Consider the following 17,639-nt stretch of genomic DNA (forward strand, 5'->3'; position numbering starts at 1 on the left):
CGAGGCTGTGTTGGGCTCCATGCTCTGTGTGGAATCTGCCTGAGACTCTCTCCTTCTCCCTCTGCCCCGCCTCTCATGCTCTCTCTCGCTCTAATAAATCAACAAATCTTTACAAAAAGAAAATTAAAAGAAAATGAAAGAATGATTCTGGTTTTGTGTGCAGGACAGATTTTAAGGGAGAGAGCATGTAAAGAAAGCCCCCCCAGGGGTGGCCACTGCCCCTCTTGCAGTAAGTGCCTCTCTTTGGGGTGGTGTAGCATGGTGGCTCATGAGCAGAATGCTGGGTCCCCATTACAGGTACGTGGTCCTCGACAAGTCGTTGAAAATTTTGTGCCTCATTGTACTCACCTGTAAAATGGGGATAATTACCTTACCGTCCTCGGTGGTTCTCCAAGTGCGGCTCTCAGGCCAGCAGTATCAGTGTCCCCTGAGAACTTCCTGAAGATGCAAATTCTCAAGCCCCACCCCCGACCTGCTGATCCAGAAACCCTGGGGGTGAGGCTGCCAGATAAATGAGCAAGGCATCCGGGGAAATTTGCATTTCAGACAGATGATGAATACTACCCATCCAGTATCTGGAACATTAAAAATATATTGGTCGCTGGTCTGTAGTTCAAGTGTAACCGGGTATCCTGTATGTTCATTTGCTACGTCTGGCAGCCACGTCGGGCCGGGACCCTGTGTCATAAGAGGTCCTCCAGGGGATCCTGAGGGCCGTGGCTGAGAACACTCACGTTCTCATGGTGGTTCTGGAGGCTCACAAGCTTAGCACAGGGTCTGGCAAGGGGCCGGCACTTGGTAGCTGTCACTATGATCAACTGAGCCGTTGCCAGGGGACTTCAGAGCCACAAGATGAAGTGACTTGGCTGAGGACACATGGCAGGTGCGGTGTCTTCTCCGTGTGGGCTCAGGTGCTGGAATGCTTGGCGATGTCCAAAGTGCTCTCATCCGGTTGCCCGAGATCATTCCCCTCCCTCCCTCTGTGGGGTTGATGATGGGGATGAGAAGGACACGCGCACCCCCAGCCTTGGCCCGGGGATTTGGAACTGTGTGGGTTCTCCTGACTCAGTGATGGGGAGCTCTCTAACTCAATAACCAGGGTTTGCCATCTACGTGCTGGATGCCTTGCTAACTACGTGCCTGCAGACACTAGGTTTCTGTTTCTGGATTGTTCTGAGCAGCTTTGCCCAGCTCTTGGAGTGAGGAGACGGTGTGTTGGGACCCGAGAGAATTACCCTTGTAAACGTTAACTTGGTGGGTCAGAAAGTGAGGCTGAGGTTTATACATGAAGATAGCGAGGAAAACGCACTTTCTTGGTCTCTGGGGAAAGCAGACACGCGTGTCCTAGTGATGTTCTGGGAGAAGATTGTGGTCAACGTGTCCAACTGCAATATGCAATTGATACGTTCGAATTAGGTGAGTTTTAAAAGAGATATTTCCTACAAATCAAAACCACAATGAGATACCACCTCACCCCAGTGAGAATGGGAAAAATTAACAAGGCAGGAAACAACAAATGTTGGAGAGGATGCGGAGAAAAGGGAACCCTCTTACACTGTTGGTGGGAATGTGAACTGGTGCAGCCACTCTGGAAAACTGTGTGGAGGTTCCTCAAAGAGTTAAAAATAGACCTGCCCTACGACCCAGCAATTGCACTGTTGGGGATTTACCCCAAAGATTCAGATGCAATGAAACGTCGGGACACCTGCACCCCGATGTTTCTATCAGCAATGGCCACAATAGCCAAACTGTGGAAGGAGCCTCGGTGTCCATCGAAAGATGATGGATAAAGAAGATGTGGTTTATGTATACAATGGAATATTACTCAGCCATTAGAAACGACAAATACCCACCATTTGCTTCAACGTGGATGGAACTGGAGGGTATTATGCTGAGTGAAATAAGTCAATCGGAGAAGGACAGTGTATGTTCTCATTCATTTGGGGAATATAAATAATAGTGAAAGGGAATATAAAGGAAGGGAAAAGAAATGTTGGGAAATATCAGGAAGGGAGACAGAACATAAAGACTCCTAACTCGGGGAAACGAACTAGGGGTGGTGGAAGGGGAGGAGGGCGGGTGTTGGAGGGGAATGGGTGACGGGCACTGAGGGGGACACTTGACGGGATGAGCACTGGGTGTTTTTCTGTATGTTGGTAAATTGAACACCAATAAAAATTAATTTTAAAAAAAAAGGAAAAAAAGACAAAAAAAAAATAAAAGAGATATTTCCATTACAAAGGGTAATCATCTGTTAGTTTAATTGAATTTTCTTTTCTCCCAGCCCCATAGCTGGTAAGGGTGCCATTAGGTCCAGGAAGGGCCACTGTTGGTTCGTGGACTTGCAACCACCTGGAAATCTGGTACAATAGCAGCCTGCTCGGGGGCTGACATGGGGATTAAGGAAGATCAAGTGTGTGAAAGCTCCCAGCCCAGAGCCTGGCACTTAGTAGGTATTCAACAAGTGTTAGGTCTTCACAATCATTCATCTGAACAGCCTTCGTTTGACAACTGCTTTTCTCTGCAGTGGCCAGCACCTATGGTAGGTGCTCATCTGTGTGTGCCGAGTGTGTGCGTGTGCACACGTGGGCGTGCCTCTCACCCAGAAGCATTGCTTGTGGTAATACGACGCTGTGTGTTAGAATGAATGGGAAATGAAATCCCCCCCTTTTTTTTCTTAAGCCTAGGAAGCTAAGGGCTCAGGCCAATGCTTCTCAAGTGGTCACGTCTATAGGAATCACCTGCAGATGTTGTTAAACATCAGATTCTGACTCGGCTGGTCCCAGGTGGGCCTTGAGATCCTGCGCTTCTAACAAGACCCCGGGTGACGCTGAGGTCTGGGACTGGAGCCATACTTCGGGATGGGGAGACGTCCGGCTACCAGCATAGCCCAGAGCATGACTGGTGCGTGCTGTTGCCACGTGGTGGTTACTCAGGTTTAGGGGTGAGCTCTGGAAGGGCAGGGGCTGTCCGAAGAGTTGTGTGCTCCGAGGGTGGTCGACACGGAGGGATGAACAGCCTCGGAGTCTGGCACTCAGTACACAGTTAACGATTGTTCACTGCTTCCAATGACTCACGCAGGAGGAGCCAGTGTACCATAAACCCTGTAATAAAAATTTAGTTTTATCCAACAGAAAGATCATGGGGTAACTCTGATTTTTAATACATCTGTTCTAGTATAGGATTCCCTTTAAGTAGTCTGCTCTTTTTTTTTTTTTTTAGATTATTTATTTATTCATGAGAGACACACAGAGAGAGACAGGGACACAGGCAGAGGGAGAAGCAGGCTCCCTCTGGGGAGCCCGATGCAGGACTCGATCCCAGGACCCTTGGGATCACGCTCTGGGCCCAAGGGAGGCGCTTAACCACTGAGCCACCCAGGTGCCCCAGTACTCTGCTCTTCTAAACACGTTCCAGGGACACATGGGGGGCTTAGTGCTTGAGCATCTGCCTTTGGCTCAGGGAGTGATCCCAGGGTCCTGGGATAGAGTCCCGCAGCCTGCTTCTCCCTCTGCCTGTGTCTCTGCCTCTCTCTCTGTATCATTAACAAATAAATAAGTAAAATCTTTAGAACACACACACACACACACACACACACACACACACACTCCAAGCAGGATTTAACTGATTTTTCAGATTTTAGAAATCGATTTCATGCACAGTGTGAGGCCCCTCCAAGGGCCCAGGGTGGTCTGGTGTTGCTCTCCAGGTGTGGCCTTGGCAGCTGTGCCAGCATGGGAGCTGGTGACATGTCGGGGTACCCTGTTCCACTTCCCCCCTCCAGGTTCCACCGCACGTTCTCCCTCACTGCCTGGTCTCCCTCTGGTGCCCTTGTCCGCTTGGGCCCTTCGCCTGTCCTGATCCTTTCTCCGGGAGACTCAGATGTGGGGGGATAGTGCTCGTCCGCCTGCAGTCCGAAGCCACTCACACTCCCTGTCTCCCCATCCTCCTCTCCCTGGGCTCCGCTCCCCCCAGGAGAGCTCTTCCCAGCCATGCAAGCTGAAAGGGCAGCGACAGCCACTTGTGCCAATCGAGCTGGAATCCACATGCTGTAAGGCTCACCCATTTCAAGTGTACAGGTCAGTGGTTTTGAGTAAATTCACGAAGCCGGGCATCCATCACCACCGCTGAATTTCAAAACACTTTTTTCACCCTGTACCTTTTAGCACTCATTCTCCGTCACCCCCCCCCCCCAAATCTCCAGCAATCACTAATCTTCCTGTCTCTGTGCATTGGTCTAGTCTGAACATTTCACGTAAGTGGAATCCTAGACTATGTGGCTTGTTGTCTCTGCCTTCTTTCTCTTAGCAGAACGTTCTCAAGATCCATCCATGCGGTAGCACAAGTCAGCACTTCATTCCTTTTTATGGGTGAAAATTTCCCTTATATGGATATACATCCATGTTCACAGCACCGTTCTTCACGATATAACAGGGAAGCAATCCCCGTGTCTGTCCATTGACAGAGGAATGAACAAGATGTGGCCTATGCATACAAAGGGACGTTATTCAGCCTTGAAGTGGAAGGAAGTTCCACCATATACAGCAACGTGGATGGATCTGAGGATATTGCGCTAAGTGAAATAAACCAGTTACAAAAAGACAGATACTGGGTGATTCCACTTACAGGAGGTACTTCAAGTAGTCGGAATAAAATCATAGACAGAAAATGGGATGATAGGGTGCCAGCGGCTGCCACAGGGCGTTGGGATTTGTTTAATGGGGACTGGGCTTCAGCTTCATGAGACGAAAGGAGCCCAGAGAAGGATGATGATGGTTGCACATCATGAACATATTTAATAGCATTGGGCTGTACACTCCAAAATGGTTAGGATGGCAAATTTTGTGTTATGTGTGTTTTGTCACACTAAAAATTTTTTTAAAAACTAAGTTGAGGGGGGCACTTGGCGGGATGAGCACTGGGAGTTATGCCAAATGTTGGCAAATTGAACTCCAATAAAAAAAAAATTAAAAAAAGAGAAAAAAAAAAACTAAGTTGAGGGAAAGACAGCAGAGTTTCCATCAGTCAAGCAGGGAAAGGCATATTCATGTTGAACTTGCTAGAATTTGCAGTACTACTTATTTTATGTTATTTTGGCCAAATTACAGACAATGGATGTTTCAGGGGAGGTAGATAGGGAAGCATGGTGAAATCTTGTTTTCTGGGTAGTTCCTGTTGTGAAAATAAAAATGTGTCTGCAGAGCTTATCTATTTAGCAATCTTTTCCTAAGGGAGAGGCTCACACTCTAGTTATAAGAGGGGAAATGTGCTGTAAAATTCATTACTATTAAACCTTTGAAATTTTATCTTGCTCCCCTCAAAGCCGGCATTTTATTGGCTCTGCGCTGCCCAGTGCCTTTATACCGGGGATCTGTGCCGCACAAAACAGAGCAGCTGTCTCTTTCTTGTGTATCCAGCTCCAAAGAATGCAGTGGTAAATTGGATTCATTTCTTTGGTAATTGTTGAAGCGATGCCTGGGAATGTTGAATTCATTATGGTGCTGCTTTACCCTTCTACAGATCTGAAAAACCATTACTGAAAAAAACACAAGCTTGTAATTTCCTTAATTACTCATCTGAGAGGTTCTTCTGTGCCGGGACAATTTTAAAAACTACTGCTCGGGTAATGGTGAGAGATGTGTCAGCTGCATTTACTAAGGTAAATTATAATGATGCAGACATGAGTGGGAGAGGAGACAAAGTGGAAGTAAAATGAATATGGTGGAACCATCCGTCGAATAGCTAACATATGCTCCATTTGGGGGCTCCATTGTGTACTAAAATATATTTTTAAGATTGTAGAATTCATAAGTTTGTATAGGGCAGTGGAAACAAAAAAAAAGAAACCAGAGAGGAACCTTTGGGGTTTGTCAACAGCAAAATGCCTTTCCATTCATTGTACATCTCAAAGAGTTGCACAGGTAAAGACAATGCAGTTTGATATTTGCACCTTTTTCATAAACACTGACCACTCATTCTTAAACAGAGTTCTGGATTTTAAGCAGGCTAACTGAACTAACTGAAATTGTGTTAACATTTTTAAAAAAATATTTTATGTATTTATTTCAGAGAGAGAGAAAGAGAGAGAGAGCAAGCCTGAGCAGGGGGAGGGGCAGAGCAGGGAGCCTGGATGATGGCAGGGCTCTATCCTAGGACCCCGAGATTGTGACCTGAGCTTAAGGCAGATGCTTAACCGACTGTGCCGCACAGGTGCCTCTGATGTTAATTAACATTTTTTGCAATTTCATTAGTAAGAAAAGGGTCATGTGGAAATGAAGTTGCAGTGGATAAGTGTAGACAATGCTCTTTGTCTAGGCAGGCAAGGACAGATCTCAGATATCTTGGGGGAATTTTTAGGGATTAAGAGGGGATCCGACATAGACATTAATCACTTAGCAAAAATGATCCAAAGCCCAGGGGGCATTGGTCAGTGCTGTAGACTGAATGTTTGCATTGCCTCTCACCCCTGGATTCATATATTGAAACCCTAAGCCTCGGTGTGGTGGAATCAGAAGGTGGGATCTTTGGGAGGTGATTAGGTCATAAGGGGAGTGGGGAGCCTTTATTAATGGGATTAATGCCCTTGCAACGGAGGCCCCAGAGAGTTCCCTTGCTCCTTCTACCATCCTCCCAGAAGGAAAAGATTGTCTATGAACCAGAAAGTGGGCCTTGATCTTAGACTTCCCAGCATCCAGAACTGAGAAATACCTTTCTGTTGTTAGAAGTCCCCTAGGCTCAGTATTTGAGCAATGACACCCGAAATGCCCTAAGACAATCAGTACAAAAGGGTCAACATAAGGTAGGAGAAACCCAAGGAAAGCAAATCCAAGTTACAACTCAGAGAATTGCAGAGTAGCTTAAATAAAATAAAAGTTGCAAACTCCATAGAATGAGAAAGTCCAGGATTAGACAATGTTTTTAGCTTTCCCTCAAAGACATCTCGCCATCACTTTGGTCTAGTTCAAAGGTTTTCTCGTGTAAGGGTCCTATCTGTCAAATCTAGAAGATGTGCTCCAATCTCTCTCTTAGTCTGAAAGCCAGGTTAATTTTGGTCACTTCCCAGGTTGATTTGGATTTTATATTTCTGTAGCTCTCTGCTTCCAGCTTCCAAGGAAACAGGTCTGCTGTCAATTCCTCTTTTGCACTCCAGTGTGTGAGTTTTACAAGCAGAGGCCATAAATCATTCACGAAGGACATTCCTTGCTCCTTGAGGGGGAAGACGTTTTTGAATTAGAGATGGATTTCTGCTTGGCTTGGTGTCCTCTCCTGGGTGCTTTTCTGGGTAACAGATCGATCATTTCAATTTCTAGCATTTTCAAGTAATTACCCAGGCCACTGATTTTCAAATTCTTGCTCGCTATGATTCTGAATCATAGCTTTAGTTTTGCAAGAACTTCCAACCTTATGTCCTCGCAGCAGCCAACACAAGTTACAAGTCACATATATCTTGAAAGTGGCTTCAATTCAGTCCTCGTTTCCCTCGTGGTGATTAGAGGTTCCTTCCCACAGTCCCCAAATGCAGGGATCGGTGGCAGTGAGGACTGAATAATCTTGCCAGAGCCCTCAGGTTGAAATTAGCCTCTGACTCCACTGCCCAGACCCTCTGTTTCTTCCCCTCCACTGCCAGATAAACTTATATTCTTCCCTGAGGGTTTCAGTTCAACAATAATTAGGGAGCACCTGTCATGTGACAGGTTGGGTCCCAGGTGTTTAGGTGGTGACCGGAAACTTCTATTTTGTTATATATATAATAAAAATCACACAAGAAGATATACTTCAGTATTACTTGGTGTTTGAAAAATAGACAGAAGTTCCCTTTAGAGCCCAGAGACGTGTGCTGGGGGCTCGGTGGGAGCTGCAGGAGTGGGGAAGAGGCCCGGCAGGTGATTCTGAGGAGACAGGTCAGATGGCCTGGGGGGCCCAGTGGGATTGCACAGGATGGAAGGATAGGGACATAGAGGAAGTAGAAATGATAGAATTTTTATAGCCTTTTGCTAAGAGATTCCATAATTTACCTTCAGCGAACATGCTGGCTAGCGGGTGTTTTTCTGGGGGGGATTGTACGGGTGTGGAGGAAACCGTGGATGGATATATGCTAAATTCTCAACTTGGGTCTGCGGGTGTATTAGTCTCGGTTCTCAGGTCTGTTTTAGGCTGGGTTTTCTAGAGCAACGGAACTCACAGATGCAGTTGTGGGGGGAAGGGGAAAGCCAAAAGTGAAAAAAAAAAAAAGGAGGGAAGAAGGAAGGAAGGAAGAAAAAAAAAAAGACCAACAAAACAACAGTATGAGTGGTTGGTATGACTGACATGTTAAGCATTTCTGTAAAAGTTACATGTGTGTATATAAAAGAGAAAGTTAAGAAAAAGAAAAATAATGAGCAGTGACAAATGTATGATGATGTGTGCAGCACTGTAGCACCATACAGACTAATTTCTCTGGTATAAAAACCCCCTCTGCTCCACCAATTCATTGCTCCCTCCCTCTCTCCTGGCCCCTGGTAACATCTGATCTTCTTGCTATCTCCATAGTTGGCCTTTTCCAGAATGTTACACAGTTGGAATCATACAGCGTGTAACCAGATTGTCTTCTTCCACTTAGGGTTTTCAGGTTTCTTCATGATAGCTCATTTCTTTTTAGTGGTGATAAATAGTCCACTGTCTAGATGTACCACATTTTATCCATTCACCTACTGAAAGATATCTTAGTTGCTTCTATCTTTCGGCGATTATGAATAAAGCTGCCATAAACATTAGTGTGTAGAGTTTTGTATGAATGTAAGTTTTTAATCATTTGGGTAAATACTAAGGAGTAAAATTGCTGGACTGTAAAAAAAAGAAAAAAGAAGAAAAATAGATTTAAAAGGATGTTGGGATCATTCATCTTATCTGACATTGCTTAGACACTCGGGCGGTGGCCTGATAGACTGGAGCTGGGGAACTGGGTGTGTGGGATGCGTCCTGGGCCTCTGCTGGGAGGAGTTCAGGAGTGCGGTGGTCGTCTGTCCGCATCTGCTCACCCAGGCCTGGCTTGCTTTCACAGATTCCATTCCTACTGCATGTTTGTGCCCTACCCCCATTCACTTGTTCACCGCCAGACCCCCAGAGTGATGGTATTTGGAGGTGAGGCCTTCCGGAGATGGTTAGGTTTTGGTGAGATGGTGAGGGTGAGGCCTCACAACGGGATTGATTAGTGCCTTGATAAGACGAAGAGACCAGAGTGTGCTCCCTCTCAGTCATGTGAGGATGTAGCGAGAAGGCAGTTGCCTACAAGCCAGGAAGAGATCTCGCCAGAGCCTGACCACACTGGCATCCTGATCTTGGACTTCTAGCCTCTGTAACCGGCAAATACCTGGTGGTTGTTTACGCCACCCAGTCTGTGGTATTTTGTTACAGCAGAGCAAGCTGACTAAGACAGTTCCCATTACAGTGGAGCTGTAGCATGCAAATAACTTCCGGGACAAGTAGCACAGGGACTTAAATTCACACTAACGTGTAAATGACTGCTACTAGATCTGTGAACTGATCTAGTAGTGGGTGGAGGTGTGGAGGGAACCCTGAGTCGGAAAGGCTTAGAAGAAAGTCTGTCACTCTGGATTGAAGGGTTAAAAGGAGAAGTTATAGAGAAGTTCTGCTGGTCGGGCTGGCTCTGCTAATGAAAATAAAGTACAGATCTGGGTTCAAGTCCCAGCTGTCACTTATTGGCTGTATTGCCTTAGGCAGGTGACAACCTCTCTGGAAGTAAAGGCACCTACATCACGTGGCTGTCTCAGAGGGAAATGGGATTACACGTATGCACAGCGCAGTGTTTGACAGTGTTAGGTAGGTGGGTTTTTTTTTTAAATTGTTTTTTCTTAAGATTTTATTTATTTGTTCATGAGAGACACAGAGAGAGGCAGAGACATAGGCAGGGGGAGAAGCAGGCTCCCTGCAGGGAGCCCGATGCGGGATTCGATCCCAGGACCCCGGGACCACACCCTGAGCCAAAGGCAGACGTTCAACCGCTGAGCCACCCAGGCGCCCCTAGGCAGGTGTTTTTTCCTGTTTTTCCCAAATGGGATGCTCAGAGTTGGCCTCAGGCACCCTTTCCCCCTTATAAATGTGCCCACAGTCCGAGCAGGTGTTCACTGTCACAACTTACCGTTTGTTGGTCTCGCTGTCCTCAGCCTACAAGAACCTGGCAGGGCTGCTCCTGCCTCAGTCACCCCAAACTGCTGTGAGAGATGAGTAGAGCTGAGCACTGGAGTGTGTGTGTGTGTGTATGTGTGTGAGTGTGTGCCAATGAAAGACAGAGTCCTAGTCCAGGCCTTGTCCCTGAGGAGCCTGGAGATCCTGTGGGATCAGCCCACCTCGTCCCAGTGATCTGGGCCCCAGCAGTATCCCTGGGCTGGTCGGTGCTCTGGTCAGCGAGGCTCCCAGCTGTCCAGGCCAGGCCCCGGGCCCTCCCTTACGATCTGTTCCCCTGGCCGGAGTGACTGTCCATCTGCCACCACTGCCCCCCTGATCCTTCCCAGCCCAGCCTTCTCGGCCCCAGGCCATCATGCTCCCTCCTTTGAGAATCCCCCTCTCCTCTCCCCTCTGCACAGGAGATGCTCTTTGCATTACAAAGTCCTGTACCAGGTGAGGCAGGGAAGCCGTGCTGCTTCCTCAGTGGGTGGTCTTCCAGGGACCCAAGAAAGGTGGCCTTTTGTCTTTGTAATAAAGGACTGGCCATTTGGTGTCAAAACTGCCCCAAATCCTGTACCTGTGGTTGGAGATGATGATGGCAGCTGACGTGACCCAAACCTGTGGTTTCATCTGGTTTTGAAGAAGAAGTGCAGAGGGGCCCTGACGCTGCCATTCCCTCTGCACCGGCTCGCAGGCTGCCGGGCTATGCTTGCACACATCAGTTTATTTGCTGTTTTCAGTATTTATTGCCTAATGAAATGACAAATTGCATCGGATGCAGCTGTCTCGTCAATGAGGAAGCAAAGTAATTAAGTGTTAAAATTATATTGCTTCAGTCCCCAAGCTGTGCTTGCTTCGTTGAATGGCTAAATTGAATGGCTATAAAAGATCCCAGTGCAGGCTTGGTAAATGGCCTGTCACATCCTGTAGGAAGGGAACTCCATGGTCAACAAGACCTTCTGGACTTCTCGTGTCAAAATGACAAATGGATCATGCTTTCCTCCTGAATAATGATCATTTGTTACCCGCTGGTGGCAGAGGAACAGGCCAGGGCTGCTCATTTACCTAATCTGCTGAGGATGACTCTGTTGGGGGAGCTGTAAGTTCCCAGGCCTGGCCTGCCCACTCCGGCCCCGCAGCCTCTCTCCATTTCTGATCCTGAGACCAAGGGCCCATTCCCAGAACATGAGATTTTGTTTTGTTTTGTTTTTGTTTTTGATTTGGGAAAAAAAATGTATAACATGATATTGATCAATTTAACCATTTATAAGTGGTGACCTTAGGGGCATTCAAAACATTCCCGTTGCTGTGTGACCATCGTCCATCAACTATGCCCCAAACTTTCTTATCATCTCAAACTCTGTCCCCATCACACCACGGCTCTCCCTTCCTCCTCCCCAGCCCCTGGGAACCTCTATTCTGTCTCCCACCTCTGAATGTGTCGGCTCCAAGCACGTCAGTGAAGGAGAATCTTGCAGTATTTGTCTTTGTCTCTGGCTTATTTCACTGGCCAAGGTCCATCCACGCTGCAGCATCCATCAAAATTCCAGTCCTTTTGACAGCTGTGTGGTATTCCACTAGGCGGGTTTGGGAAAGGATCCGTCTCAGGACCCCTGGCTGGCTCCCTCTCAGGCCTGGGCCCTGCCTGCCCCAGTGCAGCCATCTATCGCTGTGGGCCGTGAGGCCAGGCCTCTCTGCTACCTTCCCCCCGGGGGCACAGTGGACTGCCCCTCCCTCCCTCCTCTTTGGCTCTGGGTCCACGAGCCACGGATGCACTGAGGGGATTGTGGGGGAAATACGGAAGATGCCAGGAGGGAGTTATTTCTTGGATTTTGTGAAATGCTAAGATGCTAACAAACCCTGAGCAGGAAATCTGTTTGCGTTTAGACAACCAGCCCTGCAGAGCGACCCTCTGTGGCTGTTGCCATGGGGATAGTGGAGAGGTGATGGTCAGTCCATCTCGGGGTCTGCAGGGCAGGGGACTGTTGGCTTTCCTGGTTAGTCGGTGCTGGGTTAGTTAGGAGATATAGGGTCGCTCCACGGGGCACACCTTCGCTCTGCGTATCTCTCCACCCTGAACACCTGGGGAGCCTCACCTTGCATGAGAATGTGAGCTGAGTCCTGGCACCCCTGTGGCTATTATGTGACCATGAAGTCACTGCACATTCATCTCAGAAGGAGCTAACACTCCTTCTTGCTACAGGTGGGGAAACTGAGGCCCCGGAAAGCAACAGCAGGTGCCAAGGCCCCTCAGCTGGGACCCGATCATGGTTCCCTTGGCTCTTCTGATGTCCCCTCCACATGGCACGGCAGGTGCACCTTCCAAACTGACAAGCGGGCAGTGGGCCTGGGGGAGCCCGTGCAGTCAGCCGAGGGTCAGGGTGATCAGTGGGGGGAGGGTTGGTCCCAGATGCGACCAGACTGGCGCTCGTTTCCACCTGACACTGAGCATCGTCCCTATTTGGGTCAGGAAGACCCTTTTTACTCCTGAAATATTTAACTGTCCGAAGATGGTGTTGGCTGATGTCATGTTCTCAGAGAATCCCTCATGTGTTATTGTTTTTAAAGGAGAAAAATAACTAAGTCCAATAAAACGTTGTTGGACCTCATTACTAGACGCTGAGGAGGTCACATTAGACATGAGAACACAGAACGAAAGGGGGCCAATGGACTCCCCTCCTGAGCGGAGCAGTCAGGGAACGGCCAGGCCAGTCGGGGTTGGGATGGGGCTCACCGCTTGTGCACCTGCACACTCACGAGGCTTAGCCACACAAAGGTTTATTCGTTCACACTAAACTTCCCAGGTAGTTGGTGTAGACTGTAGTCTCTGTGCCCCCCAAATGCATATGTTGAAACTCGATCCCCAATACGATGGTGTTAGGGGGTGGGCCTTTACCAGGTGCCGAAGTCATGAGGCGGAGCCCCCATGATGGAATCGGTGCCCTTGTAAGAGAGACCCAGCGAGCTCCGTTGCCCCTTCTGCCAGGGGAGGACATGGGGAAGACAGTGGCTCTGAACCAGAGCCGGACACCAAATCTGTGGGCACCTTGGACTCCGACTTCCCAGTCTTCAGAACCGTGAAAGACAAATTTCTGTTGTTTGTAAGCCACTTAGTCTGTGGTTGTCTGTTCTAGCATCTCAAACAGGCTAGGCATTGGGTGACCCAGAGCCGGTGTGGTGGCTGCATGAAGTCAGCAGGGACCCGGCTTCCTCTGTCTTCCATTTAGCTGTGCATCACTTCTGATCTCAGGCAACCTCATAGCCTAAAATAGCTGCTGCAGCTCCAGCCATTACATTCCCAGTTAAAGCAGCAGAAAGGAGAGAGAGAGGAAGAAGAGCTCTCTCAATTGTTTGGGAAGCACTCTGGTCTTCTGTGCCCCCTAGACGGTGAAGGGGCATCTAGGGGTGGGAAGGAGGGGCACCCCCACAGGCATTTCTGGGCGAGGTGGCTCCCACAGGCCACAGGCAGGGTTGCTGGGTGTCAGGACTACGCCCTGAGCAGCCTCGCTCAGGGTGGGGTGTGGTGCGCCGGGGCCACGAAGGGTGGCTGGCAGGGGGACCCATGGCCTGGTTTTTGCCTTTGGGCAGCTGAGCCCCGATGTGAGCTCCAGGTCCCCATACCTGCCCCGGCCTCCCTGCTCCCGTTCTCTGTCTTCCAATTTGGCCCCTGCCTTGCCTGTCCCTTTCTGTTCCTCTGCAGCTCCTCGCTGGCCTCCCCCGATGCCATCTGTCACCACCCCCCAGGTGTCACCCCTCTCAGGTCCTCCCAGCTCCCCGCTCCGCCGCCCCATCCTGCTCACTCCAGCGCAGGCCCCGGGGAAAGGGAGCCCGAGAGGGACCCTGGGTGGATCAGGTGAGTAGTCCAAGGCCCCGGGGTTGTGGGGGTGACCTGACAGGTCATCACCCCCTCTTTCCTTAGATGTGATGCTCCGAGATCTTTCCATGGCTCTCTGTTGCCACCTTCCCAACTACCCTTCCGGGGGCACGGTCACGCATTATCTGAACCACCTGCAGTTTTACACTGGGCCCCGGGGACAGTGGCCAGGGAAACAGCTGGCTCTTTATTCGAGGACACAGCTGCCAGCCCCGCTCAACGGCCGAGGGCTGCTTCTTGGAATAAAACCAGCAGTGGCACACATGTCCCCGGGCGGGAAGGGCACTCGGGGGTCGTGATTACACGAGCGTGCGCGGCGCACTGGGTTCTGTATTCGCCCTTCCTGAGCCGGGTTGGGGGCCGCGGGCCGGCCCGAGGCCAGCTGGAGGCTTGCGCTCTGCAGCCGAAAATAGCGGGAGCTTGGGCCTGAGTTTTCCTTTTCCAGATACGGGCCCGGCTAATTCCCGACACATCAACTTTCAGGGATTTCAAATCCTCAAGTGCTTCTTCCTGAAGGACATAAAAGCTTGAAAACATCTCCTCACAGGGCCCATCATCCGACCGGAGTTCTTCTGGGTCTCCTTAACTCTCCCCCTTCCCCTCTTTTTTTTTTTTTTTTTTTAAAGTAAAATGACATTTATTTTGCTTACAGTGAGACCCTGGAGCTCCCCGGATCTGTCCAGTGTGGGGTGCTGGAACAGCGCTGGTGCCGCGTGCTTGGAGAAGCTGCGCCTCTCGTGGGGATGGTTTGGGTTGGTTCCTGTTGACCTGGAGGGTCGGCCTCTGAGATACCCTCAAGTGGAAAGAGCCGGTGGCAAACACGATAACACGGTATTACTCGGTTTTTAAAGAACAACCTGCAGACTCAGAACCTACAAATGCGTGTGAGCTTGCAAGGACGCAGGGCAGGAAGCGCAAGTGCAGTGGAATCACGTCCTCACTCCATCGGCGGGAGCCAGGGGGAGGCGGTGGGAGTTAGGGAGACGTTATTCCCTGTTCTTTCTATGTTGTTTAATATGCTGCAGTAATGAAATACCAGTTTTATGTTAACTAATTAAATGGATTGCTTTAAAATTTCAAAGGAAGGGTCCTTGCAACCCTGCAATTTCAGTGGTCAGCGTGATCTCCCGCGGATCCGACCCGGTGAACCATGAATCCCTCTAGAGTGGGGGCTGCTGGCTGCTATTGTATGTTTTATGTCTCGGCCCTGGAGTCAACTATTTCTCCAAGGAATGTGGGTCTCTTTCCATGGAGAATGAAATTTAAAAGCCAAAATGCAGGTGCCGGGTGTGCTCATTGCTTTGAGGGTGTTGCTGATCACAGACTCCTTCAGTGGGTAGGACTAGGGAATGTCTGTCAGTCTATTATCTATCATCTTTCTATTTATCAGTCATCTGTCCATCCAACTATTTATCTATCAGTCATCTACGTATCTATCCATCTCTCATCTCCACCTATCATCTATCAATCATCCATCTATCCATCCAACTGTCTACCTATCATCTATATCATCTATCATTTATCCATCCAACTATTTATCTATCCAACTATTTATCTGTCATCTGTCAATCATCTATGTATCTACCCAACTATCCATCTATCAAATCTATATATCATCTATCAATCATCTGTCTATCCATCCAACTATCTACCTATCATCTATATCATTTATCTATCTATCTATCATCTATCTATCTATCATCATCATCATCTCTAGCTATCTATCATCTATCTTCAAACCTTAAGTTCATACAGATACTTTCTGATCCAATTCAACCCCTTAGGGCTGGCTCAAGATTTCCCTCTTTCCAAATCTGTAAACTGACTTCAATGACCGTGAGAAACCTGCCTCCCATTATCCTTGTATGTTTACTTACTAGACCAACATCTTGCCATGTGACCGATCTCTCCTCACTGGCGCTACCTCCTCCCATATGTAGATGCTTCTCTCTTGGACCCTGTGTTGGGCCAGGTTTCCTCACCCTGCTGGACACCCTGCCTAGGCTGTCCCCCACATGGATGTCCTTGTCACCTTGCTTGGGCTCCAGCCCATTGAGCTGGGCTGCCTCTTGCCCCTTCTTCCATGTGGATGGCCCCTGTCCTCAGTTGGGTTCTGATACCTCCTGCCACCCCCATTATGTGGGCATCCTCTATTCTGCTCTATATTGGGTTACCTCTTTGCCTGAATGCCTTCTTCACCTTCTCGGGCTCTGACACCCAAGCGGCCTGCTCCCCCCAAACTTCAATATACCTCTTTTTCTCTGTGATTGGACTCTGACATCTTACCCTGGCCAGCAGCTCCTTCTGGCACTTAGAGGGACACCTGCCTTGCAGCGCCACCTATGGCTTTTTGGACTGAAGTGTTCAGGACAGGGAGAGGGGAGGAACAGGAGCTGTAGACACTTCTTTACCTAAAGTGTTCTCAGCTATTCCCTATTTCCATCCTATCCCTCTTGAGTGGGGGCATCCGTCCAGACATCTGTGATGGCTCCTGCCATGGTTCCTGGTGTTGCCAAACCCATCCACCTGTAGCTGCTTAGCACTGCTTTCATCATTCCGAATAACTCGAGGAATCTACATAGTAGTCATTGTCGAAAGGGAGAAAACAGAATGAAGACAATAACCACTGACAAAATGGAGACAACACTATCATTATTTACTGATGGATGGAGACACACAAAATCCTCAAGAGAATCAGCTAAAAAAACTACCATGCTAGGTACGGGAATTCATTAGGATGTCCATATAAAGAAAAACCCCACAAATTCCTAGGTTTCTTATAAACCAACAGAAACCATTAGAAGGTAAAACTGGAAAAAACTCCTCTGGCAATTGCCCTCATGGTCAGACTTCCATAAAGGCTGGTTGTCCAGAATGTCGGAGGTGGAGCCAGGGTAAGGACCTGCTTTGTAGGACCAGGGCACCCCAATGCATGACACTCAATTTCATGACTTATTTTCTTTTTCCATCTGGGAAGCAAAACAGAGTGCTGTGTGCTGTCATTAAGTGACAGATTGGTGTGCCCCTTTCTAAAAGATAAATTATACATTTTCAGAGCTAGAACATGTGCTATTCACAACAACCCTCTGAGAAATCACTCTGCCCAGGATGTCTGAGTGTTTTTTAATGTTATTATTAAAGTAGAGAGAGAGAATGACCCATGGAACCTACCTCAAATGAGAACATTCTGCTTAGGGAGCTGCATCCAGATGGTGCTCCAGGACAGGCTCTGGGGGTGTGAAGGCAACTCATGAAGAGGCCAGACATTTAATAAGGAAAAGTGGCCCTAGTGCAGGGGTTTGAAGCCATGTGGGCACTGTCTGAATGTTGCTTGGTGTCACCTTGGGTGGAAGGACAGGCACTGGCAATGACACCAGTCTGAGATGAACAGCTGTGCAGAGAGTCTCAGAGATGATCGACTAGGTGTTATGTCGACTCATGCTTTCACTTGTCTCTGCCTTGCTTATTAATGAGGAGCAAAGCAGGCGAGACCCCGAGGGCCATCACTGCTTTGGGAAATATTCTGTGGGGTGTGTTGGCTATATTGTCTCAGTGTCCCTCTTGGGGTTTGAGGAGACACCTGGATGGCCCAGGCACCATC

The 17,639-nt window shown here is 48.7% G+C and overlaps 1 long non-coding RNA gene across 2 annotated transcripts in view; it reads left to right on the forward strand.

Annotated features, from left to right (window-relative positions):
• Positions 1-17,639, forward strand: part of LOC112927713 (uncharacterized) — a 66,274-nt gene that overhangs the window by 16,455 nt on the left and 32,180 nt on the right. For both annotated transcript variants that reach the window (XR_012003234.1, XR_003236600.2), the window contains one exon: positions 14,691-14,869. This is a non-coding gene — a long non-coding RNA (uncharacterized lncRNA). The remainder of the gene's footprint in view (positions 1-14,690; positions 14,870-17,639) is intronic.

The sequence above is a fragment of the Vulpes vulpes genome, chromosome 8, assembly GCF_048418805.1.
Source record: "Vulpes vulpes isolate BD-2025 chromosome 8, VulVul3, whole genome shotgun sequence".
In the NCBI taxonomy this organism is placed as follows: Eukaryota; Metazoa; Chordata; class Mammalia; order Carnivora; family Canidae; genus Vulpes; species Vulpes vulpes.